Source organism: Nannospalax galili, unplaced genomic scaffold (genome assembly GCF_000622305.1).
Source record: "Nannospalax galili isolate Female #2095 unplaced genomic scaffold, S.galili_v1.0 scaffold149, whole genome shotgun sequence".
NCBI classification, from domain to species: domain Eukaryota; kingdom Metazoa; phylum Chordata; class Mammalia; order Rodentia; family Spalacidae; genus Nannospalax; species Nannospalax galili.
Genome location: NW_008359763.1, coordinates 1,800,924 through 1,822,641, shown reverse-complemented (window position 1 = coordinate 1,822,641; position 21,718 = coordinate 1,800,924). Strand labels below are relative to the sequence as shown.

Genomic DNA, 21,718 nt, shown 5'->3' with positions numbered 1-21,718 from the left:
AGTAATGATCTTATTACAGTACTGTGGACCTTGAAGAGATTTCACGAGGAGAGGGAAAGGACGGAGCTCGTGTAATCAAGTGGCGCTGAATATTCCACGCGTTTTTGATCACACACTGATTGGGCACAGTTTTAGCCCATCTTCTAGTCAATTATGCATGGCCCCTGTGCTCCCCGGATAGGCAGGAACATTGATGGCTCTTGTCTGGGTTTGGCAGGCAGCCAGTGGCTTGAAGCTCCTCATGCACACCGTCATCGGGGTAAGTGCTTTTTAGTTGGAATTGATTACCTTTCCTTAGGTTTTGCTTAATAGCAAAACTGCATTTGGAGAGGGCTTCAGGTGAAAAATGGACATATTAGCCATTTCGAGCGGCCGAACTCCCAGTCAATTTTTAGGCTTCCTTTGTTTCCATCTAATTTCTGCTTAATGATAGAATGTTTGGTAATGTGTGGGACTCTCACCGTGTTTACCGCCAAGCGCACGTGTTGAGCATCGTGGTAGGTTCAATCACATGGACACCTCGTTTAGGTTCCCAGATGGAGTCCAGCTTTGAGGTAATCTGTGGGTCAGTTTCCATCTTTGCAAAACATTAATAGGCCAAGAAGACACTTCCGCCCACCAGGAGACTCGTGGGGGAGGCACATTTTTGTTGTCTTTTGTCCCAAAGGATGGTTACTTTCCAGCTTGGTCTCAGGGTCCAAACATATTTGAAAAGACAGGACGTTGTCCTGCTTTTATAAAATGATGCATGATGTTGCCCATTATGAAAATCCTACTGTTAAACAGATACGTGTAAGAAGACGGTGAGGAGCCCAGACTTTGCTTCTTCCTGACGTAACTCTCTCATCTGATTCTTGCTTATAGATGATCGTAGAGGCCAGAGAGTTTCAAGGCTCCTTCTCGTGTTTTCATGCAAGACCACAGAGGTGCCCCCCCACACTCATCGACGTAGCACATTCCAGAATTTATTTTGAAGTCACCCAAAGCATGGTGGAGCACCCCACCTCCCCCAGTCACTGAGATGAAGCATGGGCCACGGAGCCCACCTTGCTGCACTGGGCGTTTCAGTGGCTTGACTGACTCTTCCGGTAGTTCTCTTCTTGATTTTCATTTGAGGCTTTCGTGCTGTCTGAAGGTGAGGGTCGTCCTCCTGTCGGTCAGGCAGCGGTGGTTGAAGTTCTGTAGGCATGCTTACCAGAACTGCCCTGAGAGAAGCCACCAGAAAACAAGGCCAGGCCCCATTGGACTCAGACTCCCCAACCTCTCATTCAAAGAGGAAGTCTGTCACAGAACAGGAAGTCCGCGGTCGGCTGTTAGCAGTGAGATTGCTAATGATAGTGTGTGACAGCAGTTAAATGTTGTGTGTGTCCCGTCATAACCCAGGAGGCTGCAAGGTGCTTGCACCACAGTTATCCCCCTTTTTATAACCCGGGAAACTGAGGGTCGTAAACTTTAACTAACTTGCTCAAGGCCACAGCCAGCAAGCCGCAGCTCCTATCTGAGCTGGAGCTCACTGACGCTTGCTGCCTTGAGCCGCCTACTCAGTGACTGCCTTGTGTGGAAAGTCAAGTTCATGTCTTCAGTCCAGGCGTCCCCTACCATCACACTTCTCCTGTGGGTTAAGTTCATACCGAGTAAAGGATTTTACAGGCGGTAACTGAACGGACATTCCTCCATCTTAATAAATGAATAGCCAACCCCTCAAACAGTATCCCCTGACCCGTGGCTCTGCGTCAGCAAATTGATAAAGTGCATTGTCACAGCACCAAGAGCAAATAATTACTTTGGTGATTTGTCATTTTAGAAAGTTGCATATATGACAGTGATCTAGCTGTAGTAGGTGATTTTACCAAAAGTGGTGAATCCAGTTCTCAGGATTAAAGAGAATTGAGAGCCGGTGAACTCAAGGAAATGGTTAGGTGAAGAAAAACTAGCTCTTTTAACAAGGAGTTACAGCCAGTCACACCTGTGATTTGAGTTGTCAGATACTTTCTTGATACCCTTTATCATTGCATTATTCTTTCTGAGAATGTCAGTGAGGTGATCAGAAGGTTGGAAGGAGGGGGCGAGAGGACTCGTCTGCGCCCAGGAGCCCTGGCCATGCTCGTGGGTTGCAGGACGACCTCGCTGTGCCATGGTGTTCGCATCTTCCGGGATGTTCAAGTACACTCATGTTGTCCTTGGAGCACTGAAGTCAGATGTTTCCAGCTCCATTCCCCCCCTGCTGTCTTAGCCGCCTTGGCCATATTTTGTCTGAGAATGGCCCACGCATAGAGGGGAGGAAGCAGCCAGCCCCCACCACCACCCAACAGGTCACCTCTCCTTGAGTGGTCCCCTCTCCCTTTAATGGGTGACTCGGTTTCTTTCCTATGGACACATGAGGCTTACTGTTACTGTGTCGGCGACTTGTCCCCCTGTCTCTCGATGTCACCTGTCCTCTTAGTTTGCTTGGCTGGAACCTTGTTCTGCCTGAGGAGTTGTGAGACAGACTGAAGGCTTTATGGGCCAGGCCAGTTCTTGCCCTCATTTTCTGCAACCCCTAAAAAGTACTTGGAAATCCTCATCCCCTGTCAGAACCCATGAGTGCATTGTGGGACCACGTGGGACCTTGCCGTGACTCCCAAGGTCTGCAGAGACGCTGTCTGCTGAGAGACAGACCTGGTCTCCCAGGATGCTGGGGCGGGGTGGAGTCTCGGGAGAGGGAGGGGGGCCAGGTGAGAGAGGGTAAGGCTGGCTGAGTGTGAGGGCCAGCCAGCCACAATTGGAAAGGAGTTTGTTCCCAGGAGGGACACTGGATAGGCTCTGACTCATGGATGTGTGTGTGGGCCCTGTCCTGCAGCTCCGGCCTCCGCGTCCCCCAGTCCCCTTCAGAGCTGACCCCTCATTTCCCGTTCCAGTCTCCTTTGACGCCCTTCCTTGACCTTCACTTGTACTCTTCTTTCCTGTTTTCCCCGTCCCGGAGCATTTCTTGTCCCCCCTTTCCCTCTCTTCCTTGTTGGTGTCACAGTGAGACGTGCAGCGTACAGCTTGCCACTGGGGCTGCTTTTCAGCGTGCAGCTCCGTGGCTTCTGTTCTTCACACATTCTGGGTATTGTGCAGCCATCACCACTGCCTGCTCCAAAGTCCCTCCTCAGCCCAAGCAGAACTTCTCACCTCCAGTCATGACCCCTCACTGCCCTACATGGCACAGCCCCTTATCTACTATCTGCCTCTAGATTTCTGTTGTAGATATTTCCTGTAAGTGGAACCATACAACCTGTGTTGTTGAGTCTGGCTTCCTTCACTTACCGTGGTGTTTCATGTACCCTGTGTGTACCAGCCCCCCCATTGTTCTTTTTATCAGGAAATGTGCTCCTTGACAGTCTACTCTTGCCCCACCTCTCGTTTCCATCCCCTTCCTCTCTCCTCCGAGCCCCTTTCCCACATTCAGTCCCTTCCCATCTGAACCGTAGTCTGTTGAATTACTGTGCTGAGTTCTGATTATCACTTAAATTTTTTTTCTTTTTTTAAATTTTATTTATTATTTATTATTTTTATTTTATGTGTATGCATGTATTGCCTGTGTCGTGCATTGCTCATGGAAGACAAAAGAGGCTGTCAGATCCCCTGGGACTGGAGTTTCAGACAGTTGTTAGCTGCCATGTGGGTGCTGGTATTCGAACCTGGGTCCTCTGCAAGAACAGCCAGTGTTCTTAACCACTGAGCCATCTCTCCAGCCCTTTTTCTATCTTTTTTATTTTATGTGTATGAATATATTGCAGAAGAGGACATTGGATCCCCTGGAACTGGAGTTAAGAATGGTTGTTAGTTGCCATGTGGGTGCTAAGAACTGAACCCAGGTCTTCTGCAAGAGCAGCCAGTGCTCTTAACCACTGAGCCGTCTCTCCAGCCCCCTGTTGATCACTTCTGATGGACATTTGTGTTGCTTCCATCTCTTGGCTCCTGTGAGCATCCATGGACAGGTGTCTGTGTGAGTCCTTGACTTCAGTGTGTGTATGCCCAGAAGCCTAGAATTGCCAGGTCTTATGGTAATTGTGTGTTTAGTTTTTTGTTGAACTGATGGGGTCTCTCTTTTTCTTGACATCACTCTCTGACTTTTCCTTTTTCCTTCTCTGTAACATGGAATTAGAGAAGCTCCTTTAGGTTCCCTATAGAGTATGAAAAATTGTGACTTAAACAGATTACAAGTGGGTTCCCCCCCCAAAAAATAATAACCACAAAGATTTGTGTTGATGTACGAGGGATAGTTGGGGCCCCTCCCACCTTCCATGAATCAGCAGCACCTGTCTGAAATGCAGTGTCCCTTCTTCTCCAGCAGAAAGTGGTTCTAGAGTAGGGCAGGACCTTCTCCCAGACCATATTGTGAAGTTGGGGTCCAAGGCCATTTCCTGCCATCATCTCTTCCTATAACTCCAGTAGCAAGATGCCAGTGTGAATGGAATAGTCCTAAGGATGAGGCACTGTTATTTGCCAGCCCCGCTTTGGCCAAGGCAACTGCTCAGCTCATTCAGAATGGGTGACTCAGCTTGTGTCCGCAGCCCCCATGTCCTCATGGTGGTCAGCACACTTGTCTAACTCTAGTCCCTCTGCCTCATCCTTACCACCTTGAACCCCATCCTTCACATGATTTTCCACTGGCTGGTTTAGTTGGGTGCCCCTCCCCTGGGAGCAGCACCCTCAGGCTCTGGCACACACTTGCCTTTGGGTCTCCCAGGGAGCATTCTCTTACCGCAGACTCCACGCTGCCCTGATCCCTTGGCTGAGAGTTGTACAGTCTTGTGAGCTTCATCCTTTTTGAGGTTTGTATCCTCTGGGCATACATAACTCTTCCTCACCCTCCACGGAATGTTCTAGGTCTCATGTCTCCTCCAGGATTCTCCTCTTCTTTGAAATTTAAATATTTTTTAAATTTTATTTCTTATTTTCATTTTATGTGTACGCATGTATTGCCTGCATGTAGGTAAGTGCACCCGTGTTGTGCAGTGCCCATGGAGGTCAGACGAGGCTGTCGGATCCCCTGGAACTGGAGTTACGGACAGTTGTTAGCTGCCGTGTGGGTGCTGGGATTTGAACCTGGGTCTTCTGCAAGAACAACCAGTGTTCTTAACCGCTGAGCCATCGCTCCAGCCCCGAATTTAAATATTTTTAATTTGGGCTCCTGAGTGCTTGTTGGCCATTCACAGAGTAAAGGACACGGCTGTGTAAACTGAGCCAGCAGTCCAGGAAGAGGGCTGAATACTGATGCCTGGGTCCTCCCAGTGAGCCTCCTCAATGAACTGCATCTGGGCTGGTACTGTAGGTGGGAAAAGAGGGGAGAGTGAAGAGATGGGGGTGTGCGCCATGTCATTTAGAGAAAGGTGGCCTTCCAGAAAGGCCAGGCTCACAGGAGGAGGCTGTTCTGGGCGCAAGGTTCTAAGATTCCTGGGCACATGGAGTTTGGATGAGAGACTGCCTAACCAGAAGCAAGGATATCCGTGGTGGGGCTGTATGCACAGCAGCAAAGAGGCTGGCGGAAGACCACAGGTGGGAGGAAGAGCAAGTCCAGGAGACTGACGGGGTGCAGGCTGTATGGGGACACATCATAGAAGGAGCGTGAAGATGCTGACAAGCCAGGTCTTGTGGAAAGAGCTCCAAGAGTGAATTCTCAGGTCAGCAGCTCACAGGGAAGGCAGCCAGGAAAGGGGTCCTAGTGTCTTTCTCCTCCTAGAGGAGAAAGAAGAGTGAGCCCAGGAGAGACTGGTCAGCCAGCTGCCGTGACCGTTTCTAATTACTGATTTACAGCTATTCAGGGGTGGGGCTGGAGAGATGGCTCAGCAGCTAAGGACACTATCTGCTCCTGCAGAGGACTAGTGTTCCGACTCCCAGCACCTACGTGGCAACTAACAACCATCTATAACTCCAGTTCTAGGGGAATACCCTCTTCTGACTTCTGTGGGCGTTGCACAACACAGGTGCACTTAAACACATGCAGGCAAAAACATTTACTCACATAAAGCAAAAATAATACATATATATTTTTTTTTTTAATTGAGATTTGAATTCAGTTGGGCTAGGGGATCCAGGACTCTAAATGTGCAGCCAGGGCTGGGACTCAGGATGAGTGAAGCACCAGCCCACTAAGGTGCAGACTGTCTGAGTGGACCACGCCCTAGCCTTGTTCTCCATCTGTCCCTCTATGCCACCATTAAAATTTCTCATCTACTTCATTTTCTTCCCATTTTACTGCTTCAAACAGGACCAGGTCAGGTTACTCTCTGCAGAGGGAGCCAAAGAAAGGCTCACTGGCACCCTCCTTCGGGGGCCCCACATTCTGCTGTACTGTGGTGACCACAGCAAGCTCAGAGTTCGGTCCTGGTTAAGGCCATGTGCTGTGTGCGTAACTGCATCCTGCCATGTGTCCAGAGCCAGCTGGTCAGACTTCATGTCAAAGTTACTTTTCCCATATGACAAAATGTCTGACAAAAACAGCTGATGAAAGGACTGGTTTGTTTGGGCTCAGAAGAGCACCCGATCTAGTGGGGACGGCTTGGCAGCAGGAGGCTGGGGCCCCTGGTCACAGTGTGTCCACAGTCGGGAAGCAGAGAGAGATGAGCGCTGGTGCTCAGCTCACTTTATTCAGCCTGGAACCTGAGCTCCTGGACTGTTGCCACCACATTCAAGGTGGCTCTTCCCACCCTTGTTTAAACTTAGAAATAGCCTCATACTCACATCTAAAGAAGTGTCTTCCAGGTGAGTCTAGAACCTTTCAGGGTGATCATCAGGATGAACCAGGCTTCATTTCAGTGTTATGATAGAACTAGAGTCATGGTTTTAAAGAACGTGTGCGTTGCTTTTCTCCACCCTTTGCTCTGGGGAGGGGGGTCAGTGTGAAAATAACTTGTAGGGCTCTGCTTCCTCTGCTCTGCAGTCATGCGCTGGTACCACCAGGATTTATGATGCCCAGACAGCATGACAAATCAGCTTGGCTACTTATTTTATTTCATCTATTTTTTTTAGATTTTTTTTTTAATGTGTATGAGTGTTTTGCCCACAAGTATGTAAGTGCACCACACGTGGTGCAGTACCCACAGAGGCCAGAAGGGGGCGTCACATCCTCAGGAACTGGAGTTACAGTTTTTTGGTTTTTTTCAGTTTCAGAAATGTATTAGTCACAAAGTAAAAACATTGATTCTTAAGCAGTTTCAAGTTCCTTTTTTTCCACCCCCCCCAGGATACATCCAGTATAATGCAGGTGGGAAAATTAATACAACATTTGCCTTATAACTGTCCCTCAAGGCCAGTCCTGCCAAATTGGTCCCTTTGAGGAAGATGTGGGGAGGGGACAGTCGTGTCCTGACTGTGGGGCCGTACCCCCAGTCCCCTCTTTCCCCCCATTCCCCTCTTTTCCACTTCGTCATACAGAGATTTCAGTTCAAGCGCTAGGCAGGAAACACGAGACTCTTAGCACATGCATGACATTCCCTTACAAGCTGACTGCTTTCATAGTCCTCATGGCCATCTTGAAAAGGGATAAAATACTCTTCTAACAGACTTGTGACCCTATAACCCATCCATTGAAGACTGAAAGAGATATCACTACCACTTTCCTTTGGGTATGTATGTGTGTATGTGTTCATATGTGTGTGAACATGCACACGTGTGAGTGTACATGGAGGCCAGAGGCTCACATCGGATGTCTTCCTCAGTCACTCTCCACTTTATTTTTTGAGACAGGGCCTCTCATTGAACCTGAAGCTCACCCATTCAGCTAAACTGGCTGGCCAGCAAGCCCCAGAGATCATCGTGTCTCTTCCTTCCCAGTATTAGGATTACAGGGGTATGCTGCAATGTCAAGCTTTCTATAATGTTGCTGGTATACAAACCCAGGGCTTCATGCTTACACCTTACCAATTGAGCCATCTCTCCAGGCCCCTCAGTAGCCCTTTCAACTCAGACATTCTTCCTTATAGAAAGATGTTCATCCAGAGTCTGGAGAATAAACTTAGTTGAATATACCATATAAGATCATTTGAACGAAAGCCCACATGAGCTGAAGCTAGTTTGGGCATTCCTGTTCCCCTCTACCTTGGGTTCAGAGGTACAGTGTCACTAAATGACACCGTAACCCTCCTGACACACATGACCCAGACCCAGGAGAAGGATCCACACACTGTAGCTTGAAAAGGTTAGCACCTCAAGTCATTCTTGTATGCAGTCTCTTCTTACTGTCATTGATCAGTTAGTTCACATCCCCCAACTCAGGGGACAGTTTTTCCATTGATAAAAGTCTACATTAAAATGAGAGTAACATCTTTCTTATCAGTAGAATCAAAATGAAATATAGCTATTCCCTGATCCTACAAAAACGCCTAACTTCTTTAAGGAGTCAGTAAAAAGTATCTTCTTGCCCATCTATTAGATTTTGATGGCTGTCTGTTTGCATCAAGATTGCATGAGTTCAAATAGTATTATTCAAGATTCTAAGTAAGTTCCTATGACTTCCATGTGCCAGTTTCCGTGACATGCCACATGCCCCACTACTGTAACCTGTAGGGCTTTGAGTCTTGTAGGGTCACAGCCATGGGGTTCACATCCTGCTTTCACACCCCAAACTGTTGGTTGCTTCATACCACTTGTAGCCATCAGGTTCTTGGAAGACTTCTCTCATGTTGGAAAGCCACTGCTACATTTTAGTGTCATCTGTTTCATCAACTTCTAACAAGACAAAGTTGGGTTGTCATAACCTCTCTTCTTCCTGCTGCTGGCATCTTATTATAAAGGCATGTGGCACAGTGAGGGGTCTCCACTTCCACTGTCCTGCTAAAATTATGAAAATCCACCCAATATTTCCCTTCCTTGGTTTTGGATACTATGGGAACAAAACCCTAAGCCCAAACCTCCTCCTCTGGGACATACAACGTGCAGACTTGGCAGGCAGCACTGGTGGATTCCACTGTACCATCTAAAAAGACCACCAGTTCAAAGTCCTGCTGGGAAAGTGCCATGTTGAAGAAGGGGCTGTTGTGGTCAGTGATATGGTAGATTGTCAGTGGAGAGATGAACGACAAATTTCCATTGCCAGCATCAACTACAAAGTTGATATTGGTCTGATCCAAAATAATGGTCTCTCCCTCAGGAGTGATTGTGGTTTTCAGAAGCTTGCCACATATGTGATTGCCCGTCAGGAGGCTCTTCAAGATTAGCCACTCAGATTAGGAGGCAGAGCTCCCTACCGCGCTTGCCGATCACCACATTCTTGCTGAACGTAATGGTCTTGGCACATTTTGGGGGCCTGGAGATCTTGGGTGAGATGACACCACACATAAAAGAGTTAATGATCACTCCAAGAATAGACTGGAAGATGAGTAGAAAAATGATGGTTGGTGGTACATTGTTCCATTACAAACCTGAATCCATAGTCTACGGTCGCTTGAGTTTCCAGAGAAAACAGAAAAGCTGAGGTCATGCCATTGATGTTCTCCACACAAGGAGTGCGATTGTCAGATGGAAAGAACACTGGAAGGTCTCTGAATGTAGGCCACCACCTAGCACAGGAGACCAGAGAGGAACCAACTTCCCAAGAAGGCTGTGATGAACACCGTCATTCTGTATCTCCATTCGAAGTCAAGTACAGTTGTCCAGATGGCCACAAAGAATATAAACCTTGACTGTGCGTCCACATTACCAAGCTCTGTGTTGCACCTTCCATCTTTGGAGACCAGCTTCGTTCGTTGCCGAAAATGCCCAAAAATGTGAGTGACAGACCATTTCCAAAGATGTGAACATCCTTTCTGTCAATGCCCTGACCACAAGGACATTGACGAAAACCTAATGCAACCAGGCAGAAGCTCCAAGAGATGTCACCTGGGACCTTGCTGTGCTCTGCATCCGTCTTCCCAGCCCTGTGTTCTCCATCAAAGGAATCTGAAAGACACACACAGTGTAGTGCACAGAAATAGACTGTGACAGACAGTGGTGTAGAAAATATAATTTAATAAAGTGGAGAGAGAGAGAGAGAGAGAGAGAGAGAGAGAGAGAGAGACATGTTGGTATTGAGAACTGAACCTGAGTCCTCTGCAAGATCAGCCAGTGCTCTTTACCACTGAGCCATCTTGCTCTAGGATTGTGTAATTTTTCAGAACTTGATTCAGAGTCACCTAGCACACACGAGTGGTCATGGAATACACCGCTGTTCCCATGTATTGACAGAGCAGTTTAATAAAGAAGGTGAAGTGCAGAAAAGTTTTCAAGTCATTTTGCTCCACATAGGATCATTTTTAGAGCTTGGTAAATGGTGTCAGAGTTTTCCAGCAGTTGGAAGAGGCCAGCACCTTCTGCCAAGTGTCCGTTCCCATGCTCTAGTGATGAGGCTATCACATAAGGTTATCTTGTTTCATGGGCAATTAAGAGAATACATTCTGCAGTCCTTTACTCTAATGAAGAAGAAATTTCTCTTTTGCGGAAATAGTTCTTGTGAGGGTTTTCTGTCCTCTCATTGCCCCTGCATTAGCAAATGCTCTGCCTCCGAATGCCTCTTGTAGTGTCTACTTGAACTGTGAATCGGGAAGATAATGGATTCAAACTTTGACAAAATGCCTAGACTCTCACTCTCCCAGAGTGTGTCTGCTAGCATTGCCAAGGTCCAGGCTCTCTGTTGCCCCTTGGAACTGCAGAGTCTGCTCTTGCCAAGGTCCAGGGCTAGCCGGAACTGCAGAGTCCACTAGCCATGCTGTTCTTTCCCCAGAGCTCCCTTGCAGTTCCTCTCTTGAAAGTCAGGTGGGAACCAAATGGTTTCCTGTGCTTCTAGACCACTGGACAAGAAAGGTTTGGGTGTGGTCGTGTTCTGACACGGGCTCACCATTAAACAGTCAGCAAAGGGCATGCACTAAATCACACTGGCTGATACTCTGATGTGCCTCCCACATCCCCACACCTGTGATCTGTCAATTCCCGCAGCCAAGGAGCAAGCAGGTGGACAGGCCGCTTCCTCTCAGAGGGGGCACTGGCTCCAGGGCCCCTGCTCACATACTGTTTGTGGTTGATTTCCAGCCTGAGCTGGACACCATCTCTTACCCACCAATGCTAAAGACTGAAGAGCCCATGTGGGCACACTGTCAAACTGCCTTTTGTGTCCAAAATTCCCCAGCAAAAATACTAGTATTGCCGGGTGTAAAAGACTGAAGAGCCCATGTGGGCACACTGTCAAACTGCCTTTTGTGTCCAAATTCCCCAGCAAAAATACTAGTATTGCCGGGTGTAATGGTGCACGCTTTTAATCCCAGCACTTGGGAGGCAGAGGCAGGCAGATCTTTGAGTTCGAGACCAGCCTGGTTTACATGGTGAGTTCCAGGGACTACAGGGAGACCCTGTCTCAAAAAGACCAAAAAAAAAAAAAAAAACACTAGTATTATCACAAAGGAAAAAAAAAAACCTACTTTTTTATTTTGTTTGAAAAGTATTTATTATTTTTATTTTTTATGTATGAGTGTTTTGCCTGCATGGATATAAATGTACCATGTCCTACACTGCCCATAGAAGTCAGAAGAGTGGGGCTTCAGATCCCCTGGAACTGGAGTTATTGTTGTTAGCCCCCATGTGGGTGCTGGGAACCACTGAGCCATCTCTCCAGCCCCAAAACCCTACTTTTTCTAAAAGCATGGATTTTCATACGTAGCCTGAGAATATCTTCTACTAACCTGGGGTCCACACCCCTAAGAGCAGTTGGAGGGAAGGCCTGGAGAGATGGCTCATCAGTTAAGAGCACTGGCCGCTCTTGCAGAGGACCTGGGTTTGAATCCCTCCACGTGGTGTCTAACAACCATCCATAACTCCACTTCCAGGGAATCCCACGCCCCTTTCTGGCTTCAGGCATTGCACAACACAGGTACACTTATATACATGCATACATACTCATACACATGAAATAAAAGTAATAAATAAGCCAGGTGTAGTGGTGCACACCTGTAATCCCAGCACTTGGGAAGCAGAGGCAGACGGATCTCCATGAGTTCAAGGACAGTGTGGTCTGTATAGCAAGTGCCAGGCCAGCTGGGGCTACAGGGAGACCCTGTCTCAAAAAGACCAAATAATAATAAGTAATAAAAAAAATTTTTTTTGGTCTTTTTGAAACGGTCCCCCTGTAGCCACAGCTGGCCTGGAACTCAGTACGTAGACCAGGCTGGCCTTGAGCTCACAGAGATCCTTCTGCCTCTGCCTTCCGAGTGCTGGGACTACAGGTATTCACCACCATGCCTGGCTTCGTAGTAAAATGAGAGCAGTGGAGGGTTGCAAAGACACACACAGTCACAGTCATGTGGTTGAAACCCCTGACTCTTCAGGGAGGTGGGACCCAGTCACCTTTTCTGAATCTCTCATTGGGCCGTACAGTAAGAGTAGCAGTCAATCCGCCTCAGGACAGCTTTGTGTTATGCATGTGGCGCAGTTCCTTGAACTAGTCCTCACAGTCTCATCCCTTTATGACACTGAACATAAGAGAAAAGCAGGGCATGGTGGAATCTCAGCACTTGAGGCAGAAGCAGGGGACCCAGAGTTCAAGGTCATCCCCAGCGACATACAGCAAGTTCAAAGCCAGCCTGTGCTACATAAGATCCCTGTTCGAAGACAGGCAGTGACAACAAGAGAATCAGAAGGGAAAAGCTGGGAGACACACTAGTCTTGTACCTCTGGTGACCCTGGAAGGCTAGCACATGGCGTGGGTGGGATGGGCCCAGCAGAAGCCAGCTCGCAGAAAAGGAGTGCTCCCTGGGCCTGCATGGCTGTGCTAAGTGGATTTCTGGTAGATTTCTTCTCTATAACTGTGGTTTTATGTAACAGAAGCCAGACACAGAATTCAGCAAGATCTGAAATTAAAAGTCTAGAGAATTCCATACAGTCTGGCAAATGTGCCCTTCCTTGGGCTCCTTCAGGCCCCACAAGCTGTGTCCTCAGATACATGTGGAAAATACTGGGGCCACTGAAGATGACACGGTTTTTCCTTGCTTGTCCCATAACACGCAGTAAGTCCAGCGACAGCCTCGCTTCCCACGTAGCGTGGCCAGCGAGCAAATAAGACTTCATGGTTTAAAGCCGGTACATAGGTCCTAGCTGGGTGCTTTCTAGCACTGCGGAATTCTGAGGGCCTTTCAGGATCCCCAGGGACCTCTGCGGTCAACACACCTTCCACTGGGACCCAGCTGGATGTGCCCCCAGCCTCCAGCCTACTACAGCTCCAGGCTTAAGTTTCCATTATTTATCACACAAAATTATGCAACATGGTTCCACACATGTTCTTTAAATAACCATGTGGTTTCACTTTCTCATTTCGGTCTGACACGGTATTCTTTGCCCAAGTTTGTTTAGGTTTGGAGTCTGTCATGCTCGGTATGTTCCTTAACAGTTGGTAATACCCTGCCATTTGCACATGGCATGGCTGTTGATGGAGAGACTGTGGTTTGTGAGGCACACCTCTGAATCCGTTCTTTTCATGTAGCTGGAGCCCTTGGGGCTTGTGCTCATGAGTGACATGAGACAGGTGAGCAGAGGTGCTCCTTCCTGCTGTGGACGGCAAGAAGTTCATTACCATTGTCATAAGCAGTGTGCCCTGAGAGTGCACGTTCTAGCAGGCTGGGTCCTGACTGTGGTCCTGACACTGTCCAACTCAATCCCAGCTTCTCTCTGCATGGGTGTTCAGGCACCACACAGGAGGTCAAGTGCAAGAGGCCTGGGTCTCATGAACTTCCCAGAGGAGCAAAATGAATTAGAAATTTGTCTTATCGTAGAACTAGAATAAGACCCATCGTCATGTACAGTGGAAGTCCATGTGGTATTTGGAGTATTGCTTGTGAGTTAAATCTTCAAGTAAAACACACTGCACATCCGAATTCTGCAGCTGCCCTGCACAACAGTGCGGCAGATAAGCTTGGCACTCACGTAGACACCGCAGCAGATTTTGCTGTGGAGAGGAGGTGTCAGCCTGCAGAGCCCACTGGAAGCCATCTGTGCTCTGATCCTGCTGCCGGTTCAATTTCTCTGCCTTTGGAGCTGCTGTTCTCCCCTCCCTCCCTCCCTCAACCTCTGTCTCTTTTCTCTCTCACCCGGCCCCCAAAAATCCATTGTGGAAATTGATTGGGAGATCAACCTTGATGAAAGACCGGTCTCGGCCCTCGCAGCCCCAGCATGGTGTCATTAGCTAGTCCTGATTATTAGGATGTGCGCACTGAAGCCTCTGCAGCGGGCTTGGAGAGGCACAGAGATTAACTGGGGGCTCTCCAGCCGTTTGTCACACAAATAGCAGTGCCAGTAAACTGAGAGATGATAAATCATTTTTCTCAAGATTGAAACCTTTTATCAGTTGTGTCATTTTCATTATTCAATAAACGATTAGCAGGAGCATTGCCACTCAGTCATCCATGTTAACAATGGCACGCCACCGGCCGAGCACTTCACACCTGCACATGGACGCAAGCCCTCCATTGCCCTCTTCTCCCGTGGCATCAGGCTGGCCACCCTGCTGCCTGTCTTGGAAATTAGCAGGCATGTTTGACGCCTTAGAATGAGGCTCTGACACAGCGGGCGACTGTGTGTGTGTGTGTCTGTGTGGTTTTGTTTTGAGCCAGGATCTCTGTGTAGTCCAGGTGGGCCTTAAACTCGCCATCCTTCTGAGTCAGCCTCCCGAGTGATGGGATTATAGGTGAGAACCACCATACCCAGCCCACCCTTCTATAGCTCTAAAAGGGAGTAAAGACTGGGAATTGTTCGTTTACCTCTTACTGGGCCTTCTGTCCTAATATTTTTGGCCTCTGATAGAAATGCCGTCTTTTAAAAATATTCATGTGGATAGGTGTTTGCTAGCACTATGTAAATGCAGTGTGTACAATGGCTGTACAGGCCAGATGAGGATATCAGATCCCCTCGAACTGCAGTTAGAGATGACTGTGAGCTGCCATGTGGGTGCTAGGAACCAAACAAGTACAGGCAGTGTTCCGAGCCCTCTTTCCAGCTCTAAAATGCCAGCTGTCTTGACCAGAGAAGTTGCTCCTGCGGTATTGAGGGCAGCGGCAGCAGCTGGTGGCCAGGCCCCGCTGTCCCTCACAAAGCCAGTGTTCTGTGGGGAAGAAGAGGCTGTTGAAGTGCCTCCCAGCCTGCACGGAGTGAACCTCCGAAGATGTCCGGGCCTCCCACCCAGGAATCCATCTGTGTAGATGGAAGGAGCGTCTGTTGACAGAAGCAGTCGCCTCGTACCACCGTCGAATTGTGCCCATCACAAGGCGTCGGGGGGTTTTTTGAAATTGGGAATTGCTGACAGAGACAGATCTTGGCCAACTTTGCTGTTTTCGCCCAAGTATATGTAGTCATTCACTGAGGCAGTTCCACTGCTGCGTGTGGGACAGAAAAGGGGGTCCCCGTGCTCGCTCGGTGCAGCTTCAGTGTGTGTTTGTGTGCACGCATGTGCACACGTCCTACAGCTGTGACTTTCCTTTCCTTTGAAAATACCATGGAAAATTCCATGGATAACTTCTAAGTTTTCGATTGTGCCCTTTCCTAAGCAGTGGTGTGAATTCCTGCCCCATCAGAAGCATTGCCAACTAGCCACATCACATCTGCTCCAGCCCAGACGTAGATGCGCCCTGTGTCTGGCGGATCCTCATTCAATGGTACCTACTTGTTGGTCACCTGGAGGCCATCTCAGTTACCACACGCACTGCCCAGCGTCCCAGCACTTGCATATAAGTACTCTGCATTTCATGCAGTAGTGGCCTCAAAACACAAGAGTGCTGTTCCTGCAGTTTTATTACAGTACATTTTTGGTTTATTGTTATTGTCAGTGCCTTTCAACTTTATAAACACTTCGTCATCAGTGTTTATACATAGGAGAAAACTTATGTGCAGTTCAGTATTATCTGCAGTTTCAGGTATACAGTGCAGATCCTGGAATCTGTCCCCCACAGTAAGAGAAAGCCACCCTGGTACAACCTCACAAAGACACTTAGAAATAGTGTAATTCTTTAATTACCCTGAGTTGTGTCTAGCACTTTCAGAGGCACGTGGCAAGCATGTAGTAACTGCCCACAGCACGTAGAAACTGTCTTACCAGGCTGACCCCTCTATGGCATTTGCTTTACTGTTTAAGAAGAAATGGTCTTTAGAGTTTCCAAGCCACCCAGCTCCCTGGGTGCTTTCTAAGATATTTAGCGCCCTTGGCGACCATGGAACTCAAATGTCTTGAATGGAAAGTTAACAGTCTACTCTCGTCATTACAGTAGCTCAATTCTTTCTGTTGGAATTATACCTTCAAAGTGAACACGCCTGCTTATGGGTTGACAGTCGTGTTAGTGAATTGAAGGACTAATGTACAGTAAGCCAACTTCGAATTTTGCTAAGCGAGGATCTTTAGAGCAGTGACTGCCATCAGCCATCATCTTCATCTCATAGAAGAGACTGTCACCTCCAGGCAGGGAGGAAGAACATCACTCTGGCTAGGTGCAGCTAGTAAGCTTGCACCACCTCACGTCTCATACTGCCGTTGATAGAAACTGCATGTGGGACTAGTTCCTTTTAAACTTTATGCTATTGCACCATGTGGAGAGATCTGGAAGGAAGGACTGCAGGTTTGAGGCTGTTTAGACATCTCTCTGTGGACAGAGAGTGCAGGCTCTGAAGTCTTACTGAGCTCCTGTGCCCATTTATTATGAAAACTATGGGGACTTAAGCTGTGCATTGTACTTGGCTCAGCAGAAGTTAGTCACAGTGGCAGTGATGACCCCGAGGAGAGTGCTGATACTTAGAGGTGATGGTGATGCTGGTCAGTGATGGTGGTGATAATCATGTGACGATAGTGATGATGTGCTGGTGATGGTGGTAGGAGGGTGGTGATGATAATGTCAGTGATGATGGTGATGGTAGTAATGTTGGCAATACTGCTATTGATAACACAGTGATGGTGTGTAGTTATGTGATGATAGTGATTATGTGGTAGTGGTGGTGATGGAGGGATGATGGTAGGGATGGTGGGGTAGTCACAAAGATGGTAGTAGGGACGGTGGGGTAGTCACAAAACATGGTGGTAGGGACGGCGGGGTAGTCACAAAGATGGTGGTAGGGATGGCGGGGTAGTCACAAAGATGGTGGTAGGGACGGCGGGGTAGTCACAAAGATGGTGGTAGGGACGGCGGGGTAGTCACAAAGATGGTGGTAGGGACGGCGGGGTAGTCACAAAGATGGTGGTAGGGACGGCGGGGTAGTCACAAAGATGGTGGTAGGGACAGCGGGGTAGTCACAAAGATGGTGGTAGGGACGGCGGGGTAATCACAAAGATGGTGGTAGGGACGGTGGGGTAATCACAAAGATGGTGGTAGGGACGGCGGGGTAGTCACAAAGATGGTGGTAGGGATGGTGGTGTTGGAGGTACAGGTGGTAGAGATGATGATAATGATAATGGTGGTAGTGATGGGGGTAGGGAAAGGAAACGATGGTGGTGATGACAGTGATTGTGACAGTAGTGCTTATGACAAAGTGATGATCCCCGTGGTGGTGGTGACGGTGATGGTGATTGTGGTGGTTTGAATTAGAATATCCCCCAGAGGCTCCAAGTACTTGAACATTTTTGTCACCAGTCAGTGGTAGTGGTGTGGGAGGTCTTAGAAGGTGTAGGCGTGTTGGAGGAAGCACATCACTGGGGACGGGCTTCGAGGGTTCTTAAGCCTTGCTGGATCTCCAGTCCCTCACTGTTTCCTGTGCCTGCTTGAAGATGTGAGTACTTAGCTTCCACTCCAGCTACTTCTGCCACCATGCCTCCCTGCCATGATGGACTCTTGCTCCTTTAGAGCCCTAAGCTAAATAAACTCTTTTTTAAGTTCCCTTGGTCATGGTGTGTCTATCACAGCAACAGAAAAGTCACCAAGACAGTGATGGTAGTAAGACGATGATGGTGAGTATATGGGAAATGAAATTGGTGGTGGTGGTGGTAGTGATGATAATTGATGGTATGGATGACGGTGGTGGCGGTGATGGTTTGATGATGGTGTTAATGACGCAGTGATGGTTGTTGTGGTGGCTATGATAGTGATGGTGGTGGTGGTAGTGTTGATGACAGATGGTTGTTATAATGGCTTTAACAGTGATGGTGTTGATGACAGTGATGGTTGTCATGGTGGCTATGATGCTAGTGGTGGTGATGATGGTGATGACTGTGTTGACGGGGTGATGGTAATCATAGTGGGTATGACTGATGGTGAAGATGATGGTCATCATGGTGGCTATGACGGTGGTGGTGGAGCTGACGATGATAGCGTTGGTGACAGTGATGACCGTCGTGGTGGCTATGATGGTCGTGATAATGATAGTGTTGATGACAGTGATGGTTGTCATGGTAGCTATGACGGTGGTGGTGGAGGTGATGATGTTAGTGTGAATGACAGTGATGGTCATCATGGTGACTATGACGGTGGTGGAGATGATGATGATAGTGTTGATGACAGTGATGGTTGTCATGGTGGTGATGATGATGATGGTGATGATAGTGTTGATGACAGGGTGATGGTTGTCATGGTAGGTATGACAGTGATGGTGGAAGTGATGTTCGTCATGGTGGCTATAACAGTGGTGGTGGTGGTAGTGGTTGTAGCAGTGACAGTGATGGAGGTGGTAAGAATGCTATGGATTGCAGAGCAGTCCTGGTTTAGAGGTGATTGTGGTGTTGATGGAGGGTGAGGTGATGAACCGTCAGGGAGCGTGCATTGTTTTTCTTCCTTATGTTGGGGACCAGGTCTGAGCCATGTAAATAAAAAAGGGCTCTTTCACTCATTTAAACGTGTATGTAATGACTTAGTCATTTTGGGGTCCCCAGATATAAACCTGTCCCAAGAATGTAGTTTTATAGACATGAATTAACACATAGGCAATTGATCCTGCTTCTAATTGCTGTCAGAAACAAGACCTTAAGGCCAATCGTCAGTATCATCCTCCCAAAGTTTGTTTACAGTGTAGAGTTACAGAGCCTGTCCGGAGCTATGTACCCCTCATCCCTCTGGGCCAGTCTTTGTCTCGGGATCATTGGAGAGCTGCATATTAGGTTCTTATTTTTATCTTTCCAATTACAAAAACAATACAGACTTCTTGTAGTGACTCCAAGAGTAAAACAAATGATTTGGGGAAAAAATGCTGCCTGGGTACTGAACATGGTGGCCCACACCCATAATCCCAGAATTTGGAAGGTAGAGCTTAGAGGTTCAAGAGTTCAAGGCCAGGGGCTGCTGGGAAGATGCCTTAGTGGGTAAGGGCATTTGCTATGAAAGCAAGAAGACCTGAGTTCAGATCCTCAACACCCACGGAAAAGCTGGGCGTGGTCTGTATGCCTGTAACCATAGTCAGGGAATGGAGACAGGTGCTTCCCAGAAGTTCACTGGCAGGTCAGCCTAGCCAAAATAGTGAACTTCAAGTTCAGTGACAGACCGTGTCTCAAAACAATAAGGTAGAGAGCTGGAGAGATGGCTCAGCAGTTAAGAGCACTGACTGCTCTTGTAGATGACCCAGGTTTTGTTCCAGCACCCACATGGCAGCTAACATCCATCGGTAACTCCAGTTCCAGGAGATTCAACACCCTCTTCTGACCTCTGTGGGCATTGCATGACACGGGTACACATACATACATGCAAGCAATACCCTCGTACACATGAAATTAAAATAATACATATAAAAACAAAGGTGGATTTGCATATCGAGTCATGCCTTCATAGCTAGTTGATCGTATGAAGAATTTGGGAGTGAGGACTTCAGGAGAAACAGCCAGACCTGGAAATGTGTGCAGAGGCCACGGGAGAGAGCACGAAGTTTCAACAGTGTGCTGGAGGAGCTGCCTTCCTCAGCATAAGCCACAGGGGGAGAGACAGAGGTCAGACTCCATTGTCTCAAATGCTTGTTTTATGACAAACCAGACATGAAAAGAATGTGTTAGCAGGCACTGTCACCCCCTCTGTAAGTGCGCACATATGTGCGCTCTGTGGAAGCCAGAGTTCAACTCTGGATATTGTTCTAGTCTGCCTTCAGTTGCTCTGACCAATCACCTTGGGGAGGAAAGGATTTGTTTGGCTTCTATCTCCCAGGTCACAGTTCACCCAGGAGCCCAAGGTAGGAACTCAGGGCAGGAACCTGGAGGCAGGAGCTGGAGCACAGGCCATGGAAGAATGCTGCTTACTGCCTGCTCCCCTGGCCCCTTCTCAGCCTGCTTTCTTATATAATACAGGACTACATGCCCAGGGGTGGCACCACCCACAGTGGGCTGGGCCCTCCCATATCATTCAGTAGTCAAGAAAGTACCCCACAGACATGGCCACAGGCCAGTCCAATGGAAGCAGTTCCCCAGTTGAGGCTCCCTCTACCCAGGTGTGTCAAGCTGACACTAAAGCATCCAGCACAGGTACCTTCCTCAATTGCTCCCTCTTTTTTTAAGGCAGGGGTCTCTCACTAAACCTGGAGCTCACCAGTTCTGCTGTGTTAACTGGCAATTGAGCTTCAGAGTGTGTCTGCCTCTGTCTCCTCCCCATCTCTACCACCCCTCTCTCCAGCTCTGAGGCTGCAGACACACACTGCCTTGCCTGACTTTTATGTAGGCTCTGGGCATGCTAGCTCTTGTCCTCGTGCTTGTGTGGTATGTGTGACTGAACCACCCCTACAGCCCCAGAGCCCTTCTCAAGAGTGACCATTGGTCAGAATCACAGGATTTCTTCATAAGAATTCCCTCTATTTATATTCTTCACTGAGGTTGATGGTCTTTGATGGTGCTCTGCATCCTCTGCCTCCAGGGTGAATGCAGGATGCTTAACTGCGCTGTAGAAATCCAATTCCTAACACCCTGTAGTTGCATTCAGTGCAATCTCAAGTGCACTTCTTAAAATCACAGCTTCCTAAGAACAAGCTCTGTAATGTGAAGATTAGAAGGATCCAATTCCAGAGTGGCTGGACCCCAGGCACTGCCAAGACAGCTGCTCACTTTCTCCTCTTTTCCCGGTGGGGCTAGTGGGTGGGTCCACTGAACTAATACAAAATTGAATTTAAAAATTACCATGAATTTCGGCCCACATTTCCTCACCATCTTTCACAGCGTTTGAGATGGTCTCATTTTCTAGCTCCATGTTTCCTGTGTGGGCTCATCCTTTACCAGGGAAGGGTGCTAACAGGTACCAGTTACTGTGTGGTCCCCTGGCATGTCATCTCAGTAAGCTGGAGTCTCCATGCACAGATGAGGAGGGGTCTGTGGCCCAGAGCCCCAGTCACCTGTGCCATCATCAGGTGGGGGCCCGAGCCCTTCCTCGCCCACCTGGGCTTTCCACCCTTTACCTGCTCTTGCCTGACATGGCGCTGCTGGGAGACAGCACTGCCCGCCCCACCATGCCAATCCAGTGTGGCATTAGCCCAACTGGCAACTGACAAGTCCCCTGTTTGGACCTCCGAGCCATGTGCATTGCTGTCCTGCTCCTTTTTCTCAAAAGCTTACAGCCCTGTGCTCTGCAAAAACACTTTCTAAAGAATCAAAGAAGGAAGAGAAAGATGCTCCTGCCCCCGCAGATACATCCCCATAACACACACGGTGCAGATACATCCCTGTAGGACACACGGTGCAGATACATCCCCGTAACACACACGGTGCAGATACATCCCTGTAGGACACACGGTGCAGATACATCCCCGTAACACACATGTGATGCCGATACATGGTGAAGGAGCTGTGGGTCCACAGGTTAGC

The 21,718-nt window shown here is 48.3% G+C and overlaps 1 protein-coding gene and 1 pseudogene across 10 annotated transcripts in view; one reads left to right on the top strand and one right to left on the bottom strand.

The window, feature by feature from the left end:
• The window catches only part of Agap1 (ArfGAP with GTPase domain, ankyrin repeat and PH domain 1), a 511,278-nt gene that overhangs the window by 400,354 nt on the left and 89,206 nt on the right, over positions 1 to 21,718 (top strand). The gene's annotated exons all lie outside the window — the stretch shown is intronic.
• Positions 8,663 to 18,408, bottom strand: LOC103726207 (annotated as a pseudogene).